The sequence below is a fragment of the Eptatretus burgeri genome, chromosome 10, assembly GCF_056783735.1.
Source record: "Eptatretus burgeri isolate ZD-2024b chromosome 10, Ebu_testis_v1, whole genome shotgun sequence".
NCBI lineage: Eukaryota > Metazoa > Chordata > Myxini > Myxiniformes > Myxinidae > Eptatretus > Eptatretus burgeri.
The window spans coordinates 73,587,672-73,602,671 of NC_140970.1; the positions used below are offsets into that span (position 1 = coordinate 73,587,672).

At 39.5% G+C, this 15,000-nt stretch overlaps 2 protein-coding genes across 3 annotated transcripts in view; one reads left to right on the forward strand and one right to left on the reverse strand.

Annotated features, from left to right (window-relative positions):
- The window catches only part of LOC147018873 (uncharacterized), a 405,228-nt gene that overhangs the window by 110,071 nt on the left and 280,157 nt on the right, over positions 1–15,000 (forward strand). The window lies entirely within an intron of this gene.
- LOC147018876 (uncharacterized) overlaps positions 1–15,000 on the reverse strand; it is a 65,379-nt gene that overhangs the window by 26,850 nt on the left and 23,529 nt on the right. The window contains exons 1-3 of one of the 2 annotated variants that reach the window (XM_085898984.1): positions 13,884–15,000; positions 13,061–13,169; positions 9,600–9,791 (exon numbers count right to left, since the gene is read on the reverse strand). The exon at positions 13,884–15,000 is cut by the window's right edge and continues 1,162 nt beyond it. The gene's annotated coding sequence lies outside the window, so the exon portion shown is untranslated. The remainder of the gene's footprint in view (positions 1–9,599; positions 9,792–13,060; positions 13,170–13,883) is intronic. The other variant, XM_085898983.1, reaches the window with a different exon arrangement.

Sequence of the window (15,000 nt, forward strand, 5' to 3'; positions counted from 1 at the left end):
CAACACCAGGCTTTTATATATATATATATATATATATATATATATATATATATATATATATATATATATATATATATATATATATATATATATATATATATATATATATATATATATATATATATATATATATATATATATATATATATATATCTATCTATCTATCTGTAAAAACCATTTGTAATGTAACAAAGGCTTTTGTGTGACCTACAGGCAAAAATAGTGGAATTTTTCTCAACAAATCAGCTTCGGGTGTACCAATAAATATCAACAAAAACATTAATTACTTCAAAAATATTGGACTTGCAGTCATACTTGTTACATCAACATCATCCAAGTTTATTAACCCTTTGAAAAATATATCTAATGATATATTTGTCATTGAAATGATATAGTTATAACTGAAATCATATGTCACCCCACTAATGCTGACCGATAGAAATCCCGAAGCAGATGTGCAATATGAAGAATTGACTTAAGATTCTGACACAGTTGTGAAAGTGACTTTTATAGACATCATGTTGATATAAGCTATTTCACATATGACGATAATGAATTCATAACATGCACTGTAACTTATGTACATCTATTACATGAAGTAATACATGTAATACATTTAAAAGTTCAGTCACGCTCTTCATCAGTGCTGTCGTCGAAGACAACAGAATCATCAACATTTGGACAATCGTCTGCACTACACAAGCAGAATTCAGTGCAGGTCAGTCCTGCAGAGATACAATGACATGTTCTGCTATGCCTACAGTCATCGTTGGTGCAGCGTAGGTTTTGAAGAGCTTTGGGGATGTAAATATCCTCCGAGGCAGTTTGATCAACAGCCACAGACGTGAGGAAACGTATCACCTCATCATAGGACACACAGTGTCCTAATTCATGAAGCATGTCAATGAGATGCTTGCTTCCCAATTCATGATGCACCTGCAAGGCCAAACCAAGCATTATTGTGGAGTACACTCGACGGCTCTGTGATATTATATTGTGACAAATGGCGATCGTCCTCAGGTTGTTCTTCATAACACCTTCATCACTACAGCTGGTTAAGGCCCGGTCACACCTTGACGTTTTCGCCAACGTATGCCGATTTTTGAATTTTTTTTCTAAAAGGCTGGCACACGTTGAATACGTTATGGGTAAGTTTTGATAACATTGAGAGCACGCTGAAAAACACTGCCATACGTCGTTGTACGCTGGCTTTAAACGTTGTAATTTTTGGTTGTCCTCAAATTTTTTCATGCTTGAAATTTCACGACGTATGCCGGTGTATGACTCACACGTTCCGCTACGCTGGCCACAAGTTGTATGCACGGTCTGCGATCGTTGACAGACGTCAACACATGCTACTTGTTAGTTAATCATAAGTTGGGACACGCCGAGGTAATGTTTAGCGTACTCGAAACTTATTTCTAACCTATGATTAACGTGTTGTTGGCACGTTACGCGATCGTTGGCACACATCGACAGACGTTACTTTTAAGTTACTCATAGGCTGAAAGACGTCGGTATAATGGATCGTCCTTGCGTCAGCGTCCACGGCCATGGCCAGGACACTTATTTGCAGCATTCTTCAAACTTTTCTTCGGCATGACGAGGATGTTCACACTTCGATGTCTAGCTTGGCTATGATTCCAATTGTCCATCGGCAGCGTCTATTTAAAATAGTCGAGTTTGAGCGTTTTAACACGTTCAGAAGAAACGCTTCAAATTTCAAAACCCCAGCGTCAAAAAACAAAGGCGAGTCACAGCAATTTAAATCGTTCATTGTAAACAATGAAAATAGCAGAGTGGTACCGTTTAAAAGTCGTTGAGTGTAAAAAAAATCAAATTGTTGAGCGCAAGCGTCTACTTTCAATAGTGGAGATGCAGCCATTTAAATCGTTGAGTGGCAGCCTATGAATAGCAAACCCTACGTCACCGGCAAAGATAAACTGCCGCACGATATGGATAAGTTAGGCTATCGTTGGGCATAGTTTGTGAATGCCAGCTTCACGATAATTATTCGTTGGTATATCATATCTATAAGTAATCAAAGTGCTCTATGCACATTATTAGTTCATTGTGCATTTGTCCAACCCGTTATGAATAGACCTAAATCGTAAAAACAAGCCATAGCTCATTGTTGAAAAAGCCCCATAAAAAATTAGGCCCGAAGAACTTCGAACAATGGTGAAAAGATGTCTCCTACCCGTGGACATGCGGACGCAAGGACGATCCATCATAACCCACACCCTCTCCCTCACACTCACCTACTACTGCCAACATGAACAAACTACTACTAATACTAATACTAATACTGATACTGATACTGATACTGTTAATGCTGACATGGACATCGACTCAAAAAGGACTCGAAAACACTGTTGGGTTCCCCTTTTATGAGCAGCATTTTTATATACCAATTCCCAAAACCGCTGGGAACACGTCTTTATATGGCAGTTGTAAGCTAGAAACACGTTAATTTATTTTTTTTGTCGACCGGAAGACGTCATTGGAATACGTCTACATACGTCGATGTGTGTTGGGACTACGTAAAGAATTGGTTCAAAGCACGTCAAACATAAGTTAGAAATAAGTTTCGCGTAAAAAAGACATTACCACGACGTGTTTCGACTTATGAGTAGCTTATAAGTAGCGTTTGTGGACGTGTGTAAGCATCCACATATTGTGTGTAAAACTTATCCCCATCGCATGCAGAACGTGTGTCATACGCCGAGTACGTCCAAAAAATTTGAACATGTTTAAAATTTCTTGACGTACTCTACTTACTACGACGTATGATAGCGTACTTTAGCGTTGTACTCACGTATACCAAACTTACTCATACCGTATTTGACGTGCCCCAACGTTTCAGACACATTTTTCTTCGGTCGGCATACGCTGGCAAGATCGTCAAGGTGTGACCGCGATGTTGACACTTCCATTTCTACGGCAGTTATGATTCGAATCGTTGTGCGTCAGCCTTTTAATAGGCTACATCACGACATCGTCGGCGATGCGTGCAACGCGCTATGCCTAAGTTAGACCATCGTTGGGCATAGGTTGTGTAGGCCGACAACAGGTTCAGCATTCGTTGGTATAAGTTATCTATAACACAACGAAACGTTCTGTGTCCGTTACCAATGCGTTATACATAAGACCAAGTCGCTATGAATACGTCCGAATCTTTAAAAAAAAACATCAAAAGTTCAACATAAGCCAGCGTTTTACATACATTTTAATACGTTGCCATCGCTGGCTAAAACGTCAAGGTGTGACCGGGCCTTTACATTCGTGTGTGATTTCTCACTGGTGCACCACTGAATAAAGTCGTAGAGTGTATTTGGAACAAATTCTGCACAGTGCTGAATATCTGTTTCCTCGACAGGTGCATCCATATTTCCAACATGCTCGATATCAGCCATGTGCTTCCTCAGGATAACAGCTGCAGCATGCAAAGTATGCATTTCACTATCTGTGGCTGATGGTACATCAGACGGGATGTCTTCATATTCTGGTTCATCAGTCATGCTCTGCAGAATCGTGGCTCTTCTCAGGGCATCACATAAGGTCACAGAAGAAGAGCATATGATGTCAGTGTGGCCATCAAATGTTACACAGACTATTTGGTCACCATAATATTTAGTTAATCGCTCCTTCAACTTCCAAGTTTTATACTGTTCTGCATTCGTGGTACCCAGTGAAACCAAATATCCAACGTATTCATCTTTCAGATGAACGAGGGTTGTCACTGTCTTAGTTTTGGAGAACACAGTTTGTTCCAGATAACATTTCAGTTCATCAAAAGCTTCATCATGTAATGTGCCCATTGTTTCCTCTCCTGATTTATGAATTGCAGCAGTGATGTTCCTTTCTGAAATATAGTGTGAATAGCATAACCTGTGGTACTTGGCATCATAGGCGAACAAATCTGGAAAGGCAAGTATGCGCATGTGTATTTTATTGTCTTGTCTTTTGTCAGCTGCTGCCAGAACTTTTTCCCTGGTGGACTGTCCAGTTCCTGTAGATACCGGTGTAAGCTTGTTTCTGGAAGTGTTGGATTTTCCACAAATGAAGCAGTTAGTCTTGATGTCAAACCCACCTGTTTCATTTCTGCTGATTCTTGTGTGTTCTGTCGCCGCAGACGAGCATGGTTGCTGGTCACTCTCACTGGGGTTGGATGTGGAGATATTTGACTTGCTGGTATACTTGGCCCGACACGATTTGTGGAATGATGCTTTCAAATCAAGACTCAATATGTCTTGTTGCAAAGGCCAGATACTTTCGTAAACGTCATCTTTTCTGATTTGACTTGCTTTGAAGATTGCACTCAAACCATTAAATGTTGGGTTCTTTTCAACTTCTTGCTTTTTAGGGTTGAGGGGTTTAAAGCATATGATGCAGTGGTCAGTGTCAATTTTACGACGCTTCACAACAGGTGGTTCCAGATTCATAATTGCAGATCAATTGTCAGCACAAGCATCTGAAATGAAATGATTAAAGATAAGTGTATATCAGTTGTTTCAGAAAAAGGCAATCGAGCTCAATATTTATTTTCTGCAACTGGATTTAAAATCATTCTTGTTTGGTTAATGCATATACATGTATTATAAATTAATCAATGTCGGTAACTTTTAGGGGGGTGACATATGGTTTCGGTAATAACTCTATTAATTCAACTGATTTATCTTTATGAGTTATATTTCTAAAAAGGAGAATGATAGAGGGTTATTTTGATGTAATATGTAGTAATACAACTCAAATACTTATGAAGAAATTAATTGTTTAGTTGATATTTACTGGTAAACCCGAAGCTGATTTGTTGAGTAAAATTCCATTAATTTTGCCTGTAGGTCACACAAAAGCCTTTGTTACATCACAAATGGTTTTATATATGTATATATATATATATATATATATATATATATATATATATATATATATATATATATATATATATATATATATATATATATATATATATCTTCTTCTTCTTCTTTCGGCTGCTCCCGTTCGGGGTCGCCACAGCGGATCATCCGTATGATCCGCATTGTGATTTGGCACATGTTTTACGCCGGATGCCCTTCCTGACTCAACCCTGGTCGCCTCTTACGACACAGGGATATGGTACACCTATTTTAACCAGGGTATACACCGGCCCAGTACACTGGTACTCATTTCGCCGACCTCGGAAGGATGACAGGCTGAGCCAACCCCCTGGTGTATTAATTCAGTGGCCCAACGGGGCTTGAACTGAGGACCTTTTGGATCCCAAGCCGCTGCCCTAACCACTGCGCCAACACACCAGGCTTATATATGTATATGTATATATATATATATATATATATATATATATATATATATATATATATATATATATATATATATATATATATATATGTATATATATATATGTATGTATATATGTATATATATGTGTATATATATATGTGTATGTATATATGTATATATATGTGTATATATATATATGTATATATGTATATATATGTGTATGTATATACATATATATATATATATATACACATATATATACATATATATATATATGTGTATATATATATATGTATATATATATATATATATATATGTGTATATATATGTGTATATATATATGTGTATATATATATATATATGTATATATATATATATATATGTGTATATATAGGTGTATATATATATATATGTATATATATATATATATGTATATATATATATGTATATATATATATGTATCATCATTCCTCACATTTTGGTACCAAATTTGTGTTTGTAGCACCAGTATTAACAAATATATGAGCCAATATGAGCCAAAATCTGTGGTGATTAAATCCATTTTTGCAGTCTGCAGTGGTACAGATGTAAACGTGATTTTCAAAATGTTGTGCAATGATCTCAGGTTCACAACCATGATTTTCTAACTCCCCAAACATCCCTCTTCAAGAAAAAATAGGTTGTGACTTGTTCTACCTTGGGTAGGGGTATGCCACCCAAAACCTCATTTGGCCACTTGTCTATAAGTAGTCAATCCCTTTGTGATGACTCCAAATTGAGCTCAGGTGTATCAGATTTCCTTTGGTCATCCTTGAGATGTCTCCATAACTTGATTGGAGTCCACCTGTGGCCAATTCATTTGATTGGTCATGATCTAGGAAGAAGCACACCTTTCTAAATAAGGTCCCACAGTTGACAGCGCATGTCAGAGCAGAAACTCCACCATGAAGTGCAAGGAACTGTCCGAAGAACACTTAATTTTGAGGAGGCATACATCTGAGGAAGGGTATAAAACAATTTCTTGAGTGTTGAAAGTTCCCAAGAGCATAGTGAGCTCCATCATTTGGAAATGGAAAGAATATGGAACTACCCAGTCTCTTCCTCGAGCTTGCTGTCTGACCAAACTGAGCAACAGGCAAGAAGGGCTTTGGTCAGGGAGATAACCAAGAACCCAATGACCACTCTGACGGAACTACAGAGTTCCTTGGCTGAGATGGGAGAACTTGCTGGAAGGACAGCAATCTCTGCAGCACTTCATAAATCTGGGCTTTATGGGAGAATGACGAGAAGGAAGCTGCTCCTGAGAAAAAGGCACATGACAGCACGCCTGAAGTTTGCAAAAAGGCATGTGAAAGACTGAGAGCATGAGGCAAAAGATTCTGTGGTCTGATGAGATGAAAATTGAACTATTTGGCCTGAATGCAAAGTGTTACGTCTGACAGAAACCAAGCACAGCTCATCACCCATCTAACACCATCCCTACTGTGAAGCATGGTGGTAGCAGCATCATGCTATGGGGATGCTTTCAGCGGTAAAAACTGGGAGACTTGCAAGGATGGGGGAAGCGATGCATATAGGCAAATTCTTGAGGAGAATCTGCTTCAGAGTACAAAAGACTTTAGACTGTGGTGAAGATTTATGTTCCAATAGGACAATGACCCCAAGCATACAGTCAAAGCAACACTGGAATGGCTTCAGAACAAGACCATGAAATGCCTTGAGTAGCCCAGTCAAAGCCCAGACTAGAATACCATTTAGAATCTGTGGAAAGACTTGAAGATTGCTGTTCATTGATGCTCCCCATCCAACTTGACAGCGCTTGAGCAAATCTGCAATAAAGAATGGGAGAAACTCCTCAAATCCAGATGTGCAAAGCTGATACAGACATACCCAGGAAGACTCAAAGCTGTAATCACTGCCAAAGGCACTTCAACGAAGTGTTGACTCATGGGATTGAAAACATGTAAATTCGATATTTCTGCATTTAATCTTTAATAAATGTATAAAACATTCTCAAAACATGTTTTCACTTTTTCATTATAGAGTATTTCATGTAGATCGGTGCCCAAAAATTTCAATTTAATCCATTTTAAATTAAGGCTGTAACACAACAAAATGTGAAAAAGTGAAGGGCTATGAATACTTTCTGAAGGCACTGTTTTCATATGAAATTTTCAGACACCAATACTAACCTCATATCTAATATACAAAGCTAATTCTAATCACTGACTTACTGACTGATATTAAAGATCGGGCTGTTAGCTTACTGACCGGTACCTCCCGGGTGACATAGAAAGATGAAATTTTGTGTACAGATGGAAATCGAAGCTGAAACACTGGGGAAAATAGCACAACCATTGGAAAGCATCCATAAATGAAAATATAAATAAATGAAAATAAATAAATGAAAAATCAAATGCAGGTGAACGACCTGAGACAATAGGGAAGCATGGTTCATTATTGCTTACAATGTGTAAGCATACCCCGCTAGTATATTATATACATATAGAAACATTATACGTGTCATGCCGTTTCTTTTATAAACCGTCAATTGAATGGAAAAACAAAGCCTAACAATCTGTATTGAACATGTGACCAGCGTTTTCATCTTCACTAACACCTCCATGTCACCATCTCATCTGAATCGCTCGCATAAGGCTCAAAATGATACGGCTCCATAATCCCCCTGAAAGTGTTTCCATCACTAATTTTGTCTCCAATAGTTTCCTCAAAATCCCACTGATCATTTTCAACAGACTGAGAACCTTCAGAGTTGCTTCTGATGGTGGAACCAATATCAGAATCCGAGCTCGCCATACACTGTTTCTTCATTTAAACCACCATTTGGATCAAGGTGGGTTCAAGGTGTGACGTCACTGGTGAAAATTTGTGATTTTCACTTTGTGAAAATGATGGATTTTTTCCATAATTATGGGGATAATGGATTTTCACAATCACTTTGTGATTGGCACAAAAATCAAACATTTTTTCACTTCAAATTAAACCATGATTAATGATTTATGGATAATGAGGGGGCAGAAATAGAGATGGATAAGAATGAGACCAGGGAGACAGTTGTTGGCAATAAAACTGTTAATATGTAGATTCTTCATCATTTTACTCTCCCAAGAAAAGGAAATGGAATATAATTTATGAGCAAAGCAACAGATGTTAACCCATGGCTGGAAGAATGGTGGAGGGAGGAAGGTTTTACATTTAGGAAGCAGTGGGAATCATTTCAGGGGCTTCCAGGCTGAAGGAGATCGGACTTTATACATTAGAAAGGAGACAATTAGAAGGGATATGATAGAGATGTTTAAGATAATGAAGGATTTTTAGAGACAAAATAAGTGCAGAATAATTCTTCAGCTGAAAAGGTACTTGTAGGAACAGGGGTCATAACCTGAGAGTAAAGACGATGAGAGTTGAGACAGGAGTAAGATGAGGGTCACTCAGACAGTAGTTAATGCATCAAATTATCTGTCTGGAAAGGTAGTGGCAGAAGAAACAGTAGATACATTTATATTTAAAATTGATAGGTACCTCGAAGTATTGGAGCCAGAGGAGTACAGGGATATTGGCAGGACTGGAAGGAAGTTGAGTATGGATGGGTGATTGTACACATCTGTACTGATGTCTGTGAGAAGTGAGAAGATCTCGTAAAGCGAGTGTGTGGTCGGTGTTGTGCATTCTTTACCCAAAAACTACCTACTCCCCCCATTTTTTTTAAAGTTTATTTTGTTTTTTTTGCACTCTGGTGATATCCCTGAGCCTGCCACACTTTTCTCATCGACACTTCTCTCCCCATCCCCCCCAATGAATTCTAGTCGTTTGTTTGACAAATTAATTTTTTCATCTGGTGTTGGTGTAGTGGAGGTATGATGGGCTCAGTGGCCTCCTCCTGCATCAAATTTCCTTGTGATGGCTTCAGAACAGAAGCACCGCAAGCCTGTCCCCCAGGTTGCCTATTTAATTTGCCTGACCATAAATCTGGCACGGTGTGTACCGTTCCTCGGATGGTCGTTAAACTGGAATTCCATCCATCCATCCATGGGGACTATACTCTGTGCAGAACGTTGGTGCTGTCTAAGCAGTCTCCTTGGCTATTGAACACAATCCTGGACGGGTCGCCAGTCCGACAGCGGATACGAGCAAGCTGGCACTCATTTTTGCCAACGTCAGAAGGATGACAGGCAGAGTCAACCCCACCTGGTATTAATTCAACAGCCAAGGGGATTTGAACTCAGGATCCTAGTATCCCAAACTCACCACCCGAACCATTAAGCTAACACCAGGCACGACAACATAATACTCACTGTAAAAGTGATGATTCATCAAATCGCAAAACAGAGATTGTACTTTGGAAGGGTTTTTATTCCCATTTCTGACTGTTTCAGGTGCAGTATCAGTTTCATTGTCTTTATGTATTCTTTGAAACAAAGATTTGGTTCAAGCAGCAAGTGTTTGTTGATGTTCACATGACAATCTTCCAGTTTTCAAAGCAGAGCCTAGAGAAAGGAAAACACATCTGTTATAGCAACGGACAAAGGAACTGGAATGCCTGATGATGTAAAAACAGAAAAAAATGATTCTTCCCCACTTTGTGAATTTACTGTACAACCTACATGACCCTCCATCCCCCACTGACAATGTTTTGCTATGTTTGTAGTTGTCTTTTGGTATTATTCGCTCCCGTTCGACTTCGTCCGAAATTGGGGCTAATGGATTTGGTCTCGATTTTCATGTGCGTGCATGCGTGTCCGTCCACAACCATATCTCGAACATATATGGACCGATTTTACTTGTACTTGGCACAAAGAAAACACATGAATGTGTACATATGCACATAATTTTGTTTCACAATGCGATAAAAGATGGCTGACTGGCGGCCATTTGAGTTGTAAAAAACCCGATGTTGAACACGTCCTCAACCATTTCTCGGACATGCATTTACCGATCTTGTTCAAACTTAAGGCCCGGTCACACCTTGACGTTTTAGCCAACGTATGCTGATTTTTGAATTTTTTTTCTAAAACGCTGGCACACGTTGAATACGTTATGGGTAAGTTTTGATAACATTGAGAGCACGCTGAAAAACACTGCCATACATCGTTGTACGTTGGCTTTAAACGTTGTACTTTTTGGTTGTCCTCAAATTTTTTCATGCTTGAAATTTCACGACGTATGCCATCGTATGACTCACACGTTCCGGTACGCTGGCCACAAGTTGTATGCACGGTCTGCGATCGTTGACAGACGTCAACACATGCTACTTGTAAGTTAATCATAAGTTGAGACACGCCGAGGTAATGTTTAGCGTACCCGAAACTTATTTCTAACCTATGATTAACGTGTTGTTGGCACGTTACGCGATCGTTGCCACACATCGACAGACGTTACTTTTAAGTTACTCATAGGCTGAAAGACGTCGGTATAATGGATCGTCCTTGCGTCAACGTCCACGGCCACGGCCAAGACACTTATTTGCAGCATTCTTCAAACTTTTCTTTGGCATGACGAGGATGTTCACACTTCGATGTCTAGCTTGGCTATGATTCCAATTGTCCATCGGCAGCGTCTATTTAAAATAGTCGAGTTTGAGCGTTTTAACACGTTCAGAAGAAACGCTTCAAATTTCCAAACCTCAGCGTCAAAAAACAAAGGCGAGTGACAGCAATTTAAATCGTTCATTGTAAACAATGAAAATAGCTGAGTGGTACCGTTTAAAAGTCGTTGAGTGTAAAAAAAAATCCAATTGTTGAGTGCAAGCGTCTACTTTCAATAGTGGAGATGCAGCCATTTAAATCGTTGAGTTTATCATTTAAATCGTTAAATCGTTAAACGCAAGGACGATCCATCATAACCCACACCCTCCTCCTCACACTCACCTACTACTGCCAACATGAACAAACTACTACTAATACTAATACTAATACTAATACTAATACTGATACTGATACTGATACTCATACTGTTACTGCTGACATGGACAGCGACTCAAAAAGGACTCGAAAACACTGTTGGGTTCCCCTTTTATGAGCAGCATTTTTATATACCAATTCCCAAAACCGCTGGGAACACGTCTTTATATGGCAGTTGTAAGCTAGAAACACGTTAATTTATTTTTTTTGTCGACCGGAAGACGTCATTGGAATACGTCTACATACGTCGACGTGTGTTGGGACTACGTAAAGAATTGGTTCAAAGCACGTCAAACATAAGTTAGAAATAAGTTTCGCGTAAAAAAGACATTACCGCGACGTGTTTCGACTTATGAGTAGCTTATAAGTAGCCTTTGTGGACGTGTGTAAGCGTCCACATATCGTGTGTAAAACTTATCCCCATCGCATGCGGAACGTGTGTCATACGCCGAGTACGTCGTAAAATTTTGAACATGTTTAAAATTTCTTGACGTACTCTACTTACTACGACATATGATAGCATATTTAGCGTTGTACTCACGTATACCAAACTTACTCATACCGTATTTGACGTGCCCCAACGTTTTAGACACATTTTTCTTAGGTCGGCATACGCTGGCAAGATCGCCAAGGTGTGACCGCGATGTTGACACTTCCATTTCTACGGCAGTTATGATTCGAATCGTTGTGCGTCAGCCTTTTAATAGGCTACGTCACGACATCGTCGGCGATGCGTGCAACGCGCTATGCCTAAGTTAGACTATCGTTGAGCATCGGTTGTGTAGGCCGACAACAGGTTCAGCATTCGTTGGTATAAGTTATCTATAACACAACGAAACGTTCTGTGTCTGTTACCAATGCGTTCTACATAAGACCAAGTCACTATGAATACGTCCGAATCTTTAAAAAAAACATCAAAAGTTCAACATAAGCCAGCGTTTTAGATACATTTTAATACGTTGCCATCGCTGGCTAAAACGTCAAGGTGTGACCGGGCCTTTAGCAAGCAGATAACGAATGATGGTTTACATATGCACGTCATTTTTTGCCCCTTGATCAGATCCAAGATGGCCGACTGGTGGCCATTTTATTACTAAAATGTGTCCCCCACCATTTATTGTACATGCATGGTCCGATTTTGTTCAAACTTAGCATGACCATTGCACATGATGGTGTACACGTGCACTTCACTTTATATACATCTGCAAATCTTTTGCTCAATCTATGAAAGTATCCTGAATCTGATCAACCCTTTCTCTGCTATCTACCTACTTCCAAGCTTTGTGTCATGTACAAATTTAGAAAGCAGACTCTTGACCCCACAATCCAAATTGTTGATGTAAATTATGAATAAGGATGGAGCTAGTACTGATCCTTGAGGTACCCCACTACTTGCATCCTCCCAGCAAGATATCTTTCCACCCATAGCCACTCTTTGCTTCCTATCACGAAGCAAGTTTCCGATTCAGTTATTTACCTGACCAGCCACTCCACAATCCCTCAGCTTTGCTAACAACCTCCTATATGGTACCTTATCAAATATCTTCTGAAAGTCGAGATACAAGACATCCATTGTACTTCTCTCATCCACCCAATCAGAAACTGCATCATAAAACTCCAAAAAAAATGTTAAACAAGATCTCCCGAGAGTAAATTGACTGTGCTAACTACTTTTAATTAGTTTGTGTTTATTCAAATGGTTCACTATCCATTCTTTAATCATGTCTCCAACACCTTCCTGTCAACTGAAGTGAAGCTAACAGGCCTATAGGTTCACAATTCTTCTCTGGAACTTGTCTTAAGTTGTGGCTACATTTGATACTCTCCAATCGATCATTCAACAGCTAGATACTCACCGCAACATGTGGTTTCAGTTGAATGTGTAGTACGTAAGAACAGCACAGCCAGCAACCCATGCAATCAACAGCGTGAGGGGTACCAAGTAACGCTTATAAGGCTCCATAGCTGGAAAAGAAAACGATTTAATGCACAAAAGTTTCACTCGTGGGCATGAAGGATAGCTTGGAGATATGCATACTCATCTTTGAGCTGTCTCACCTGGGTTCGAATATAAACCCAGCTACAAATTTTCACCTTGGTGTTTGCACTGGTTGGTGCTAGGTGTTAAATACCCCACAGTGTCATTTGAAAAGAGGAGGAAAGTTCTTGCTGGCAGCATGGCACCCTGACCAAATTCCGAATTCCTGCCACTTTTAGTTGAACAACAGGCTTGGCCAGCTGGTTCATGAAAGACTTCGGCGAAAACCTTTTCCTGACTGACCCCACAAGACGGTGGGAATACCTGGCAGCATTAAATAAGTGGTAGTTGTAGATACTTTTATTTACATCAATTTGAGATTCAGAAAAGAGCTTGAATATACATGTACGAGGGGTGATCAGTTTGCTTGTAGCCCAACAAGGAAAATGCTATAGAATCACTTTTATGACACTTTATTTCTCAATGTATTCCCCTTTCCTGGTAATGCAAATCATCCATCAGTCCTCCAGCTTGGTTATACTCATTCTGTTGAACACCTTGTCGTGCCCCCTAGGAAGTCCTCTTCAGCTTCCGTCACACCATTGTCATTCTCATATTTGTTTCCATGCAAAGTTTCTTTCAGGTGAAAGTCAAATGCGGCTAGATCTGGTGAGTATGGTGGGTATGGCAGAAATTCATACCCAGCGTTAGCAGCAGTAGCCACCGGAAGTTGGACTGTGTGTGTGGAGAGGCATTGTCCTGGAGAAGAAGCACACCTCGGGTCAGTTTCCTTTACTTCATTTGCTCAATTGCATCACACAACTGGTGCAGTTAATCAGAATAATACTCTTTATTCACAGTGTTTCTCTTTGCTAATAGGTCGACCATTATCATAGGATCACAATCCCAAAACACAGTGGCCATGACCTTTCCAACTGATGATGTCCTCCGTAACTTTCGAAGGGGTAGGAACCCCATGTGTTTCCACTGTATGCTCTGTTGCTTGGTCTCAGGATCAAAGTGGTGAACCCATGTCTTGTCCTGTGTGATGATCCACTGGAGTTATCTGGATCAGCATGAAAACGGTCCAACAGTTAAAGGGAAATGTCCATACGAGCTATTTTCTGGTCCACTATCAAATTTGGGGAACCCATTGTGCTGACACCTTTGCAGTGCCCAATTTGTTTGTTAGGATTGATATGATGGAACTGAACCAAAACTGACACCAAATCTCTCAGCTACGTACCTGATGGTTGCTCGTCTGTCTTTCATTTCTGGCATTTCCACCCCAACTGGACATCCTGATCTGTATTCATCTTCATTGCTTGTTCTGCCATGCTTGAACTCAGCTACCCAGTTCTTTACCATTGAATATGAAGGATCATCATCCCCTAATGTCACTACCATATCCATGTATTTGCTTGGGAGGCAAATCTTCCTTGTACAGGTAATTTATGACACCTCAGAGCTCCAATTTCTCCATTTTGACTGAATTTATCGGGTCCTCTACCTTGAGCCAACACTGGAAAATCTGCAAGCAGAAATATGGAATTACCCAGCATATCATAATAGCAAGGATAGATCTTTATAGTCTTATCACTTTCATCATCCTACTTTGTCTACAAGTAGGTTGGGCCACAAACAAACAGAACTCATGAATGTATGTATGTATGTATGTATGTAAATATATTGTGACGGTTCTGTGACACTGTCACTCCCCAAGGCAATGGCACACAACATCTTGCAGTTCCCGAGATAGACATTTCATTAGTATTCATTCCAAGTTTCCCTTCACTTTTGTCTAATGGGTTTATGGGT